Raw genomic sequence first — 16,610 nt, 5'->3', positions numbered from 1 at the left:
GTAAAATCATGTTGCTATAGGTTTATATCACCCTAATTATGCATAGCCTTCCAACAATTTTCCTAAACCCACCTTGGACGCAATAAATCCAAAGGTTGGCCCCCTGAACTTGGGTTTTGGACTGATTCATGGATCATAGCCCATCTCTCCAAATTGTAATTTGTGAGAAAATACAAGTGATTATTAGAAACTTCAATGTTTAGCATTCAACTTCCACACATAAAAGGCACTCTTGACATTCTTTTCAAGCAAATATTACAAAGGGATTAGCACCACACACATGCAGTAAATGTGCAGCAATCAATCAATCACATTTATTTATAAAGCCCTTTTTACATCAGCAGATGTCACAGTGTGTCACGTTCCTGACCTGTTTTCTGTTAGTTTTTGTATGTGTTAGCTGGTCAGGACGTGAGTTTGTGTGGGCAGTCTATGTTTTCTGTTTCTATGTTGGTTAATGGGTACCTAATATGGTTCTCAATTAGAGGCAGGTGGTTTTCATCTCCTCTGATTGAGAATCATATGAAGGTAGGTGGGGTCACATTGTTTGTTTGTGGGTGGTTGTCTCCTGTGTCAGTGTCTGTGTATGTTACGCCACACGGGACTGTTTTCGGTTTTGTTTGTTTGTTCGTTTTATGTAGTCATTTTTCCTGTTCGTGCGTTCTTCGTGTTACATGTAAGTTCGATGTTCAGGTTTGTCTACATTCGTTTTGTTATTTTGTAAGTATTCAAGTGAAGTTCGTGTTTTTCGTTTACACTTAAATAAATTCATTATGTCTAAATACAACGCTGCAGTTTGGTTCAATCCCTGCTCCTCCTCTTCGGATGAAGAGGAGGAGGAACGCCGTTACACAGTGCTTATACAGAAACCCAGCCTAAACCCCCAAACAGCAAGCAAAGCAGTTGTAGAATCAGCAGTACTTAGTAGACAAAGAATTCGGACCAACACTACAGATATTCTTATACTTTATGATTCTCATGTAAGGTCACCACTGTAATACGAAACCCTGTATCCCCATCTCACTTTATTGATCTTCCAGCACTTGGCAAAGAGAAGTTGACCTACAGATTGAGTAATCAGTAATCTCAGTAATCTGTCATTCAGGGATAACCACCAAAAAAGAACACTACTGGGCACAGTTGAAATTTGACTCTTTTAAGATTATCTATATGGAGATTATCTCTATAGAATCTATAAACATTGAGGACACAGCAACAGCTATATATTTTTATGAATTATGTAATGAGGGCCTTTACAGAATCTCTGATATAACTGCTTGATGAACATTTAATTCTAAAATTATGGTCATTAATATGGAGTTTGTGCCCCCTTTGCTGCTATAACAGCCTCCACTCTTCTGGGAAGGCTTTTCACTAGATGTTGGAACATTGCTGCGGGGACTCCATTCAGCCACAAGAGCTTTAGTGAGGTCGGGCACTGATGTTGTGCGATTAGCTCTGGCTCGCAGTCGGCGTTCCAATTCATCCCAAAGGTGTTACTTGGAGTTGAGGTCAGGGCTCTGTGCAGGCCAGTCAAGTTCTTTCACACAGATCTCGACAAACCATTTCTGTATAATGGACCTTGCTTTGTGCATGGGGGCATGTCATGCTGAAACAGGAAAGGGTCTTCTCCAAACTGTTGACAAAGTTGGAAGCACAGAATCGTCTAGAATGTAACTCTATGCTGTAGAGTTAAGATGTCCCTTCACTGGAACTAACGGGCCTAGCCCGAACCATGAAAAACAGCACCAGATCATTATTCATTTTCCACCAAACTTTACAGTTGGCACTATGCATTGGGGCAGGTAGCGTTCTTCTGGCATCCTCCAAACCCAGATTTGTCCGTCGGACTGCCAGATGGTGAAGCGTGATTCATCACTCCAGTGAACGCGTTTCCACTGCTCCATAGTCCAATGGCAGCAAGCTTTACACCACTCCAGCCGACGCTTGGCATTACACATGGTGATTTTAGGCTTGTGTGAGGCTGCTCGGCCATGGAAACCCATTTCATGAAGCTCCCGACGAACAGTTATTGTGCTGACGTTGCTTCCAGAGGCAGTATGGAAATCGGTAGTGAGTGTTGTAACCAAGGACAGTCCCATTCTGTGAGCTTGTGTGGCCTACCACTTCGCAGCTGAGTCGTTGTTGCTCCTAGACGTTTCCACTTTACAGTAAGACCACTTACTGTTGACCACCGCAGCTCTAGCAGGGCAAAGATTTGACAGACTGACTTGTTGGAAAGGTGGCATCTTATGACGATGCCACGTTTAAAGTCACTAAGCTCTTCAGTAAGGCCATTCTACTGCACATGTTTGTCTATGGAGATTGCATGGTTTTGTGCTCGATTTTATACACCTGTCAGCAACAGGAGTGGCTGAAATAGTCAAATCCTTTAATTTTAAGTGGTGTCCACATACTTTTATATACATAGTGTATCAGTGAGCAAATCAAATCAAATTGTATTTGTCACATACACATGGTTAGTAGATGTTAATGCGAGTGTAGCGAAATGCTTGTGCTTATAGTTCCGACAATGCAGTAATAACCAACGAGTAATCTAACCTAACAATTTCACAACAACTACCTTATACACACAAGTGTAAAGGGATGAAGAATATGTACATAAAAATGTATGAATGAGTGATGGTACAGAACTGCATAGGCAAGATGCAGTAGATGGTATCGAGTACAGTATATACATATGAGATGAGTAATGTAGGGTATGTAAACATATAAAAGTGGCATTGTTTAAAGTGGCTAGTGATACATGTATTACATAAAGATGGCAAGATGCAGTAGGATGGTATAGAGTACAGTATATACATATGAGATGAGTAATGCAGGGTATGTAAACATTATATTAAGTGGCATTGTTTAAAGTGGCTAGTGATACATTTTTTACATACATTTTTCCATTATTAAAGTGGCTGGCGTTGAGTCAGTATGTTGGCAGCAGCCACTCAATGTTAGTGGTGGCTGTTTAACAGTCTGATGCCCTTGAGATAGAAGCTGTTTTTCAGTCTCTTGGTCCACGCTTTGATGCACCTGTACTGACCTCGCCTTCTGGATGATAGCGGGGTAAACAGGCAGTGGCTCGGGTGGTTGTTGTCCTTGATGATCTTTATGGCCTTCCTGTGACATCGGGTGGTGTAAGTGTCCTGGAGGGCAGGTAGTTTGCCTCCGGTGATGCGTTGTGCAGACCTCACTACCCTCTGGAGAGCCTTACAGTTGTGTGTGGAGCAGTTGCCGTATCAGGCGGTGATACAGCCCGAGAGGATGCTCTCAATTGTGCATCTGTAAAAGTTTGTGAGTGTTTTTGGTGACAAGCCAAATTTCTTCAGCCTCCTGAGGTTGAAGAGGCGCTACTGCGCCTTCTTCACCACGCTGTCTGTGTGGGTGGACCAATTCAGTTTGTCCGTGATGTGTACGCCGAGGAACTTAAAACTTGCTACCCTCTCCACTACTGTCCCGTCGATGTGGATAGGGGGGTGCTCCCTCTGCTGTTTCCTGCAGTCCACAATCATCTCCTTTGTTTTGTTGACGTTGAGTGTGAGGTTATTTTCCTGACACCACACTCCGAGGGCCCTCACCTCCTCCCTGTAGGCCGTCTCGTCGTTGTTGGTAATGAAGCCTACCACTGTAGTGTCGTCTGCAAACTTGATGATTGAGTTGGTGGCGTGCATGGCCACGCAGTCGTGGGTGAACAGGGAGTACAGGAGAGGGCTCAGAACGCACCCTTGTGGGGCCCCAGTGGTGAGGATCAGCGGGGTGGAGATGTTGTTACCTACCCTCACCACCTGGGGGCGGCCCGTCATGAAGTCTAGTACCCAGTTGCACAGGGCGGGGTCGAGACCCAGGGTCTCGAGCTTGATGACAAGTTTGGAGGTTACTATGGTGTTAAATACTGAGCTGTAGTTGATGAACAGCATTCTCACATAGGTATTCCTCTTGTCCAGATGGGTTAGGGCAGTGTGGTTGCGATTGCGTCGTCTGTGGACCTATTGGGGTGGTAAACAAATTTAAGTGGGTCTAGGGTGTCAGGTAGGGTGGAGGTGATATGGTCCTTGACTAGTCTCTCAAAGCACTTCATGATGACGGAAGTGAGTGCTACGGGGCGGTAGTCGTTTAGCTCAGGTACCTTAGCTTTCTTGGGAACAGGAGCAATGGTGACCCTCTTGAAGCATGTGGGAACAGCAGACTGGGATAAGGATTGATTGAATATGTCCGTAAACACACCAGCCAGCTGTTCTGCGCATGCTCTGAGGACGCGGCTGGGGATGCCGTCTGGGCCTGCAGCCTTGCGAGGGTTAACACGTTTAAATGTTTTACTCACGTCGGCTGCAGTGAAGGAGAGTCCGCAGGTTTTGGTAGTGGGCTGTGTCAGTGGCACTGTATTGTCCTCAAAGTGAGCAAAGAAGTTTAGTCTGTCTGGGAGCAAGACATCCTGGTCCGCGACGGGGCTGGTTTTCTTTTTGTAATCCGTGATTGACTGTAGACCCTGCCACATACAGTGGGGAGAACAAGTATTTGATACACTGCCGATTTTGCAGGTTTTCCTACTTACAAAGCATGTAGAGGTCTGTAATTTTTATCATAGGTACACTTCAACTGTGAGAGACGGAATCTAAAACAAAAATCCAGAAAATCACATTGTATGATTTTTAAGTAATTCATTTGCATTTTATTGCATGACATAAGTATTTGATCACCTACCAACCAGTAAGAATTCCGGCTCTCACAGACCTGTTAGTTTTTCTTTAAGAAGCCCTCCTGTTCTCCACTCATTACCTGTATTAACTGCACCTGTTTGAACTCGTTACCTGTATAAAAGACACCTGTCCACACACTCAATCAAACAGACTCCAACCTCTCCACAATGGCCAAGACCAGAGAGCTGTGTAAGGACATCAGGGATAAAATTGTAGACCTGCACAAGGCTGGGATGGGCTACAGGACAATAGGCAAGCAGCTTGGTGAGAAGGCAACAACTGTTGGTGCAATTATTAGAAAATAGAAGAAAATAGAAGAAGTTCAAGATGATGGTCAATCACCCTCGGTCTGGGGCTCCATGCAAGATCTCACCTCGTGGGGCATCAATGATCATGAGGAAGGTGAGGGATCAGCCCAGAACTACACGGCAGGACCTGGTCAATGACCTGAAGAGAGCTGGGACCACAGTCTCAAAGAAAACCATTAGTAACACACTACGCCGTCATGGATTAAAATCCTGCAGCGCACACAAGGTCCCCCTGCTCAAGCAGGCGCATGTCCAGGCCCGTCTGAAGTTTGCCAATGACCATCTGGATGATCCAGAGGAGGAATGGGAGAAGGTCATGTGGTCTGATGATTCAAAAATAGAGCTTTTTGGTCTAAACTCCACTCGTCGTGTTTGGAGGAAGAAGAAGGATGAGTACAACCCCAAGAACACCATCCCAACCGTGAAGCATGGAGGTGGAAACATCATTCTTTGGGGATGCTTTTCTGCAAAGGGGACAGGACGACTGCACCGTATTGAGGGGAGGATGGATGGGGCCATGTATTGCGAGATCTTAGCCAACAACCTCCTTCCCTCAGTAAGAGCATTGATGATGGGTCGTGGCTGGGTCTTCCAGCATGACAACGACCCGAAACACATAGCCAGGGCAACTAAGGAGTGGCTCCGTAAGAAGTATCTCAAGGTCCTGGAGTGGCCTAGCCAGTCTCCAGACCTGAACCCAATAGAAAATCTTTGGAGGGAGCTGAAAGTCCGTATTGCCCAGCGACAGCCCCGAAACCTGAAGGATCTGGAGAAGGTCTGTATGGAGGAGTGGGCCAAAATCCCTGCTGCAGTGTGTGCAAACCTGGTCAAGAACTACAGGAAATGTATGATCTCTGTAATTGCAAACAAAGGATTCTGTACCAAATATTAAGTTCTGCTTTTCTGATGTATCAAATACTTATGTCATGCAATAAAATGCTAATTAATTACTTAAAAATCATACAATGTGATTTTCGGGATTTTTGTTTTAGATTCCGTCTCTCACAGTTGAAGTGTACCTATGATAAAAATTACAGACCTCTACATGCTTTGTAAGTAGGAAAATCTGCAAAATCGGCAGTGTATCAAATACTTGTTCTCCCCACTGTACCTCTTGTGTCTGAGCCGTTGGATTGCGACTCTACTTTGTCTCTATACTGACGCTTAGCTTGTTTGATTGCCTTGCGGAGGGAATAGCTACACTGTTTGTATTCGGTCATGTTTCCGGTCACCTTGCCCTGATTAAAAGCAGTGGTTCGCGCTTTCAGTTTCGCGCGAATGCTGCCATCAATCCACAGTTTCTGGTTGGGGAATGTTTTAATATTTGCTGTGGGTGCGACATCGCCGATGCACTTGCTAATAAACTCGCTCACCGAATCAGCGTATTCGTTAATGTTGTTGTTTGACGCAATGCGGTACATATCCCAGTCCACGTGATCGAAGCAATCTTGAAGCGTGGAATCAGATTGGTCGGACCAGCGTTGAACAGACCTGAGCGCGGGAGCTTCCTGTTTTAGTCTCTGTCTATAGGCAGGGAGCAACAAAATGGAGTCGTGGTCAGATTTTCCGAAAGGAGGGCGGGGGAGGGCCTTATATGCGTCGCGGAAGATAGAATAACAATGATCCAGGGTTTTACCAGCCCTGGTAGCACAATCGATATGCTGATAGAATTTAGGGAGTCTTGTTTTCAGATTAGCCTTGTTAAAATCCCCAGCTACAATGAATGCAGCCTCAGGATATGTGGTTTCCAGTTTACATAGAGTCAAATGAAGTTCGTTCAGGGCCATCGATGTGTCTGCTTGGGGGGGAATATGCACGACTGTGATTATAATCGAAAAGAATTCTCTTGGTAGATGCTTGTTTCTGTCGGCGCGATGAGTGAAGAAACCAGCTGGCTGTACCGACTCCGATAGCGTGTCTCGAGTGAGCCATGTTTCCGTGAAGCAAAGAACGTTACAGTCTCTTTTGTCTCTCTGGAATGCTACCCTTGCTCGGATTTCATCTACCTTGATGTCAAGAGACTGGACATTGGCGAGCAGGGAGCGGTGAGCGATGTGCCCGTCTCCGGAGCCTGACCAGAAGACCACTTCGTCTGCCCCTTTTACGGCATCGTTGTTTTGGTTCGCCAGCTGGGATCCGATCCATTGTCCTGGGTGGTGGGCAAAAAAGAGGATCCGTTTAGGGAAAGTCGTATTCCTGGTCGTAATGATGGTGAGTTGACGTTGCTCTTATATCCAGTAGTTCCTCCTGACTGTATGTAATAAAACCTAAGATTACCTGGGGTACCAATGTAAGAAATAACACATAAAAAAACTAAATACTGCATAGTTTCCTAGGAACGCGAAGCAAGTACAGTCCTGTAAGTCAGATTCAGGTATTGATGTTATTCCAACATGTAACTATTTACCTAATCATCTTGAGGGTAAAGCCTTTCCTGTTTTGACATTTCTGAAGAAAACATCCACTTTCAAAGAATGTCACAAAAGATTACTTAAAGCAAACAGTCCAAATCAGCAATTCAGTAACTTCATTTCACAGTTGGATGCAGTGAAAACAGGACAGACTACACGACCATTGCTTCAACAGAGGCTTCATAACAGCGATATGTGTGACATTAAATAATATTTTGTGAAGGAAATGCTAACTTCAACTTTCTTAGCCAATGATCTCCTCTTCCACATTTATGCTCTCAAAATTGCAGTCAGTTCAAGAAAACCATGTATAGCCAGGGTAAAAAAAGACGAGTTGAACCAAGTCATATTTCAGAAAGAGGCATCAAGGAATTACTTTCACTGCAAGCATCCCAAGAAAACAAGATTTGTAAAACATGTAATACTGCTAATAAATTTCAGTGGTCAAGCTTTAATGTCATCCTGCTCCAAATACATTATTTGTGAATGTAAGCAGGTCAGCAGAGAACTGGTTAGAGCTTGAATCTATTCTGCATATACACTACCGTTCAAAAGTTTGGGGTCACTTAGAAATGTCCTTGTTTTTGAAAGAAAAGCACATTTTTTGTCCATTAAAATAACATAAAATGTATCATAATTGCAGTGTAGATATTGTTAATGTTGTAAATGACTATTGTAGCTGGAAATGACAGATTTTTATGTAATATCTACATAAGCGCACAGAGGCCCGTTACCAGCAATCTACCAGCAACCATCACTCCTGTGTTCCCAAGGGGCCAGCATCCCAGAGTCGCCTCTTCACTGTTGACGTTGAGACTGGTGTTTTGCGGGTACTATTTAATGAAGCTGCCAGTTGAGGGCTTGTGAGGCGTCTGTGTCTCAAACTAGACACTCTAATATACTTGTCCTCTTGCTCAGTTGTGCATCGGGTCCTCACACTCCTCTTTCTATTCTGGTTAGAGCCAGTTTGTGCTGTTCTGTGAAGGGAGTAGTACACAGCGTTGTATGAGATCTTCAGTTTCTTGGTAATTTCTCACATGGAATAGCCTTCATTTCTCAGAACAAGAATAGACTGACAAATTTCTGAAGAAAGTTCTTTGTTTCTGGCCATTTTGAGCCTGTAATCGAACCCACAAATGCTGATGCTCCAGATACTCAACTAGTCTAAAGAAGGCCAGTGTCATTGCTTCTTTAATCAGAACAACAGTTTTCAGCTGTGCTAACATAATTGCAAAAGGATTTTCTAATGATCAATTAGCCTTTTAAAATGATAAACTTGGATTAGCTAACACAACGTGCCATTGGAACACAGGAGGTGATGGTTGCTGATAATGGGCCTCTGTACGCCTATGTAGACATTCCATAAAAAATCAGACATTTCCAGCTACAATAGTCATTTATAACATTAACAATGTCAACACTGTATTTCTGATCAATTTGATGTTACTTTGATGGACAAAAAATGTCTTTCAAAAACAAGGACATTTCTAAGTGACCCCAACATTTTGAACGGTAGGTTATATCATACACCTCTTTGAATAATCTAGTATTATAACATTTTCAGATAATTACTCATTTGTGAAATGGTACACACTACATGGCAAGCTCTGGTATATTGACTGCACTCAAGTATCAAGTTAGAGTAGGTCCAAGAATTCCTGAAGCAGGCTGTGTTCTATTTGGTATCATATGAAAAGAAACACATTGAAAAAGTACAACATTTTCTTCAGAAAGATAAAAGTAATCTGTATTCTGACAAAGAATGACACTTCTGTGTCTAAACTTCTAATTCCAACAAATGTACTAAAGATGATTATAAAATATTAAACAATGTCAACAAGTGGTTCAATGACCGAATAATTGACGAGTACAATTATCTTTTGAAGTTCAATCTGAAGGAACAATTTCTGTTAATGTCCCCTGCGTCTTTTGCGAGTCAGAAATGACAGAGTCTGTTTTTGTGAAAGCAAACAAGTTATGCCAAATGTGCCTGAAACGGTGCACAATTTGTGGCGTTTTCAGCATGTGATAGTGCCTGTGAACTTAAAGTCACATTGGACAGTTATAGCCATAGATGTGCAACTTATAGTTAGTAGCAGTAATTGCATTACATTAAATCTAAAAATTATGGATTCCTTAAGCCAGTATGAAAAATAATTAAAGGATACACTACAGTATCTGGTAATGCATGGATTTGTGGTGGATTTGACACCCAACTATGCATTCTTTCATCGGTGCTCCCATTTTAGAAAACAGTCAGACGGTAGTAGTTGTGTTGTTTGTGTACTTATTCTCTAAAGCAGTGTTATTAGAGGGCAATGTGAATACGCTTTGTCACAATGGCATGCAAGAGTATGTTTTATATCAGTTATCAGAGAGAATTATTATGTAATAGATAAACTCAACAGAAAATGCCTTTGCTGACCTTGATAGATCATCAACACCTCTATGTATTATGTATTATCTTACAATCTTGGCTCTGTTTTTGGGTTTGAAAACATGGTTAATAGACCTTTAACATGTACTGGTAACCTTGACAGAAAAGCAACACATAGGGGACTACAACTTGTAAATAATGTTCTCCAGTGTTGTTCTAAAAGCTTGATAAACTGTGTACTGTTAGCCTTGTAGTCTCTTGTAATACATTTTAAACTCTACAGAAAGTACCATTGCTGACCTTGATTGATAATCATGACAATATAGCTGGTAAATAATCTTGTTAATCTTAAATCCTGGCTAATATTAATTACATTTAACTTGTGAATACATTTGTTTTCATTTGAATAAAAAAGTTTGGCTTTTGTGTTGAGTTTTTATTGTTGTTGAGTGTGTATTGATTTCAGGAACATGGATAGTACCAGGTCATTTAAAGCTGTGTTGATGGATGTGTACTACACACTTGTCACGCCCTGGCCTTAGTTATCTTTGTTCTCTTTATTATTTTAGTTAGGTCAGGGTGTGACATGGGGGATGCAGGTGTTTTTGTTATTGTCTATGGGTTTTTGTAAGTCTATGGGTGTTTGCTAGTGTAGGTGTGATGTATGTCTATGGTTGCCTAGATTGGTTCTCAATTAGAGACAGCTGTCTATCGTTGTCTCTGATTGGGAACCATATTTAGGCAGCCATATTCATTGGGTAGTTCGTGGGTTATTGTCTATGTCTATGTGTCGTGTTTGTGTCAGCACTATTTGTTTATAGCGTCACGTTCGTTCGTTTGTTGTTTTGTTAGTTTGTCAAGTGTTCTTCGTTTCATTAAAAGGAAGAATGTATTGTTATCACGCTGCGCCTTGGTCCTCCTCTCTTCCACCATATAGCGATCGTGAGAACACTCCCCCTCCAAAACTACACATATTTGGTTAGTAGAGACCCTACTGAGTATTTCCCACTCCACTTTAGCTGAGAGAAGTAAAAAAGTTCTCTACAAGCCAATAAGTATCCCATGTACAGTGTATTGCACTGCAGTGAAAGGAGTGGGTGAAGTATGGAGTCACTAGTACTCTGTATTAAACCCTTTGCCCAGCACAAGAGACCCATTAACTTTTTGCAGACTCTGAGTAATTCCCCCATAACATATATTTGTATTTTATTGCAAATGTATTTCTTTAAGTATACATTTTACTTATGAAAAAAAAGTATGCACTGTAAGTTGCAATGGATTGAACCTTTATTTAACTAGGCAAGTCCATTAAGAACAAATTCTTATTTACAATGATGTCCTACTCCGGCCAAACCCAGACGACACTGGGCCAATTGTGCACCGCCCTATGGGACTCCCAATCACGGACGGATGTGATACAGCCTAGATTCGAACCAGAGACTGTAGTGACGCCTTCAGCACTGAGATGCAGTGCCTTAGACCGCTGCGCCACTCGGGAGCACTTGGATAAGAGTGTCTGCTAAATGACTAACAGGTAAATGCAGTATAACCGTCTGTTTTTGTAATATAGCCTACGCACAATAGCTTTCAACATATCAGTATTTGTGTAAACATTCAAAATAAATGCTGGTATAAATAATACAAATATAAAATATGTGAAATTATCCATTTATGTGTTTACAATTCTGTGAAAAGCAGTTGTACTGCACTAGTAGTTAAACATTTTTGATATTCCCAAAATGTAGCATGTCTTTTCAGGGGTACTCTTAAAAAAAGAAAAGATCCTCTATCATGCTGCCAACATAATATACTGCTGCTAGGAGAACTGTAATACACTTCAGTGTTCTAGCTCTGCAGCCCAGAAAACATCCATGCATGCTCATCCCTGGGCCTTTATGGGCAATAGCAGCACTACCTGAGCCTGTGCACAAGGCTATGCCCTACATTACGCTGCTCTCAAAGTCTTCCATGATTCTTGCTGCTTGAGTCTCGCTGCTTTTTATTTAGAAAATGAATAAAGTTCGACATTACCCGCTGGGTCTTACTATAATAAACATGTGTAAATGCACAGTTGTAGGCTAAACTATATTTTAATACTCAGAGGATAAAATCAACATAAACAATCTCTTGGGAGATGAGACTTAATTGTATGCTATAGCGTTGGTCATCCTGTAAACCTACTATTTTAGAAGTTAAATGCAGGGTTCAGAACACCACCCACACACAGAGGTCCTCCTCCTCTCCTCTCCTAAACTTCCTGTGGTCAGTTGGCTAGGGAGATTATACACCCCTTCTTTCTCGGGATTAAAAAGCATTCATGAGTAAAGCCACATGAAAATGCACACTTAGTAACTGTTCCGGTAAAATACAGCACTTACATCCACAAATGCATCCCTAGTAGACTACCTACAATATAGATTAGAGACATCATTCAATGGAACACCACCTACTCATCGTGTTTAAGGATGAAAAAAAATATTCAAGACTAAAAGCACATGAAATTGCACGCTTACTAACTGTTCTAGTATGATAGTTGCATGCATCCATCCTCAAATCGATCCCTTCCCTACCTACAGTACAGAGAGAAACATTCTTCAGCGCGACACCAGCAAATGTACATGAAATTGCACACTGCTCCAGTAAAATAGTTAATTGGGCTACATTCATCCACACATCCCTAGTCCTACCTACTGTAGCCTACAGTAGAGGCATTCTTCAGTCAGGCACCTTTTTAGCACAGGAGAGGCAGGGAATGTAAAATCTGTCCTATGTATGGCCCAGGAGCAATCATCACACTAATGGTATGCTTGATGTATAGTCTCATTATCAGTGTAATGGCTGCCTGCCTGCTTCATGGCTGTATACCTGCAACCTGGCTGCCTGCTTCATGGCTGCATTATACCTGCAACCGGGCTGCCTGCTTCATGGCTGCATTATACCTGCAACCTGGCTGCCTGCTTCATGGCTGCATTATATCTGCAACCTGGCTGCCTGCTTCCTGCTACATGGCTTCTTGCTACCTGCTACCTGATTCCTGGCTGTCTGCTAACTGGCTGCTACCGCCTGGAGTGGAAGGGTGATCTGTGGAGCCCCACAGAGAAGAGTCCCACGAGTCAAGGGATGTGTCCCAAATGGCACGCTACCTCTGTGCCTCTCTCTCTATGTACCCCCTTCTGAATAAGTTCATTACCAATTTACAGCTGCACTCCGATTCACTATATATCTACTCTCTGTGCTGTGAGACTGGCAGTAAAGGTTATATATCATATAACTATTGCATATAGGTTATCACATATATCCTTTAGGACACACTGTAAATACTTACATATTCTGAAGGGTTAAGAGACTGTTCTGTTTCTCTGAGTTGAGCAGTCTCATCCCAGTGAAACTGGTAATGGAAAAGCTTGGCTCTACCTCAATTGGTATTTCCACCATTCCTGACTCCCATCTCCTTGCTCCCTTCAAAACCTTACTGGAGGAGAAGGTCTCTCCCATCAGACCTTATCCAATGCATTCTGAGGCAGCGAGGAGGATGGATGCAAGGAAATCGAGGAAAGATTAACTGAGAAAGTGCCAAGGACTCCTTCTAGATATCCCATTGAGAATCTACCAGGCATTATGTTCCTCCCTTCATTGTTCTCTAAGAATTCTCAACCATTTGTATGACAGTTGAAATGAACCAGTACTCTTCTCTTGGAATCCAATAGTTGAAAAGGAAAACACTGAGCAGGAAAAATTACAAAACCCCCCTGAAATATCACATCTATGTAAGTATGCAAACCCTAAACTCAGTACTTTGTTGAAGCATCTTTGGCAGCGATTACAGCTTTGAGTCTTTTTGGCTATGACGCTACAAGCGTGCCACACCTGTATTTGGGGAGTTTCTACCATTCTTCTCTGTAGGTTGGATGGGGAGCACCACAGCTATTTTCAGGTCTCTCCAGAGATGTTTGATCGGGTTCAAGTCTGGGCTATGGCTGGGCCACTCAAGGACATTCAGAGACATATCCCAAACCCATTCCTACCTTATCCTGGCTGTGTGCTTAGGGTCGTTGTCCTGTTGGAAGGTGAACCTTTGCCCTAGTCTGAGGTCCTGAGTGGTCTGGAGCAGGTTTCATCAAGGAGCTCTCTGCTCCGTTCATCTTTCCCTCGATCCTGACTAGTCTACCAATCCCTGCCACTAAATAAACAGATGGTGCCAGGTTTCCTCCAGACAAACACTTGTCATTCAGGCCAAAGAGTTCAATCTTGGTTTCATCAGACCAGAGAATCTTGTTTCTCATGGTCTGAGTCCTTAACTTCTTATGGCTGCAGGGGCAGTATTGAGTAGCTTGGATGAAAGGTGCACATAGGTGCCCAGAGTAAACGGCCTGCTCCTCAGTCATAGTTGCTAATATATGCATATTATTATTAGTATTGGATAGAAAACACTCTGAAGTTTCTAAAACTGTTTGAATTATGTATGTGAGTATAACAGAACTCAAACCTTCCTGTTTGGATTTTTTCTGAGGCTGCTAGATTTTCAACCAAGCTCCCAATAAAATTACAGCGAGATATGGATGAGTTTTCACTTCCTACGGCTTCCACTAGATGTCAACAGTCAATAGAACTTTGTCTGATGACTCTAATGTGAAGGGGGGCCGAAGGAGACAGGAATGAGTAATCACTGCCCTGAGCTAACCACGCATTGAACACGCGCGTTCAACGTGAGAGGGAGCTCCGTTCCATCGCTCAACTGAAGTCAATGTAATTCTCCGGTTGGAACGTTATTCAAGATGTATGTTAACAACATTCTAAAGATTGATTCAGTACATCGTTTGACATGTTTCTACTGACTGTTACGGAACTTTTGGACATTTCGTCACGTTATAGTGGACGCGCTTTGTGACTTTGCAATTGTTTACCAAACGCGCTAACCAAAGTAGCTAATTGGACATAAATAACGGACATTATCGAACAAATCAAGCATTTACTGTGGACCTGGGATTCATAAGACTGCATTCTGATGAAGTTCATCAAATGTAAGGGAACATTTATAATGTATTTTCTGGTTTCTTTTGACTCCAACATGGCGGCTAATTTGGCTATTGTTCTGAGCGCCGTCTCAGATTATTGCATGGTTTGCTTTTACCGTAAAGTTTTTTTGAAATCTGACACAGCGGTTGCATTAAGGAGAGGTATATCTATAATTCCATGTGTATAACTTGTATTATCATCTACATTTATGATGAGTATTTCTGTTGAAACGATGTGGCTACTTTCTTTTATATAAATATAAACTTTATCAAACAAAACATACATTATTGTGTAACATGAAGTCCTATGAGTGTCATCTGATGAAGATCATCAAAGGTTAGTGATTCATTTTATCTCTATTTCTGCTTTTTCTGACTGCTATCTTTCACTGGAAAAATGGCTGTGCTTATTGTGGTTTGGTTTTCGCTGAAAAGCATATTTGAAATCGGACACTTTGGTGGGATTAACAACAAGATTACCTTTAAAATGATATAAGACACATGTATGTTTGAGGAATTTTAATTATGAGATTTCTGTTGTTTGAATTTGGCGCCCTGCACTTTCACTGGCTGTTGTCATATCGATCCCGTTAGCGGGATTGCAGCCATAAGAAGTTTTTAAGGTACCTTTTGGGAAACTCAAAGTGGGATGTCATGTGCCTTTTACTGAGGAGTGGCTTCCGTCTGGCCTGATTGGTGGAGTGCTGCAGAGATGGGAGAACCTTCCAGAAGGACAACTATCTCCACAGAGGAACTCTGGAGCTCTGTCAGAATGACCATCGGGTTCTTGGTCACCTCCCTGACCAAGGCCCTTCTCCCCCGATTGCATAGTTTGGCCGGGCTGCCAGCTATAGGAAGAATCTTGGTGGTTCCAAACTTCTTCCATTTAAGAACGATGGAGGCCATTGTGTTCTTGGCGACCTTCAATGCTGCAGACATTTTTGGTACCCTTCCCCAGATCTGTGCCTCGTCCATTTTAGAATAAGGCTGTAACGTAACAAAATTTGGAAAAAGTCAAGGGGTCTGAATACTTTCCGAATGCTCTGTATGCTGATTTTATTATTTCTATTGTGCTTCAAATTTTCAGTTGCATCATAAAGCAATGCTTGAATCAGCTCCCCTACTCCCCTCCCCCACCCCACTAGGGCAAGATTCTGACAGACATTCAATACGGAAACCGTTACCTTTTATAAACCAAATGGAAGCAAACTGAGCAAAACCAGAATTGCCATTGGACAAATTCAGTTCGGTCCCGCCCGCTTCATTGGCTTCCTTTTCTTTTAACCTCTTTTCTACCCAATTTCGTGGTATAGGATTGGTAGTTACAGTCTTGTCCCATTGCTTCAACTCCCATATGGGAGAGGCGAAGGTCGAGAGCCGTGCGTCCTCCGAAACACAACCCAGCCATGCCACACTGCTTCTTGACACAATGCCCGCTTAACCCGGAAGCCAACCGCACCAATGTATCGGAGGAAACACTGTGCACTTGGCGACCGTGTCAGCGTGCATTGCACCCGGCCCGTCACAGGAGTCACTAGTGCGCGATGGGACAAGAACATCCCTACCAGCTAAACCCTCCCCTAACCCGGACGACCCTGGGCCAATTGTGCGGCGCCCCATGGTTCTCCCGGTCACAGCCGGCAGCGAGAGCCTGGACTCTAACCAGGAACTCTAGTGGCACAGCTCGCACTGCGTGGCAGTGCCTTAGACCACTTCGCCACTCGGGAGGCCGGCTTCCATTTACTAAATGTTTTGCAACAGAACCGGCGTAATGAATACACCGCGATTTG

Source organism: Salvelinus alpinus, chromosome 14 (assembly GCF_045679555.1).
Source record: "Salvelinus alpinus chromosome 14, SLU_Salpinus.1, whole genome shotgun sequence".
In the NCBI taxonomy this organism is placed as follows: Eukaryota; Metazoa; Chordata; class Actinopteri; order Salmoniformes; family Salmonidae; genus Salvelinus; species Salvelinus alpinus.
The sequence above is the reverse complement of the archived record's forward strand: the minus strand, read 5'-3'. Positions refer to the sequence as shown.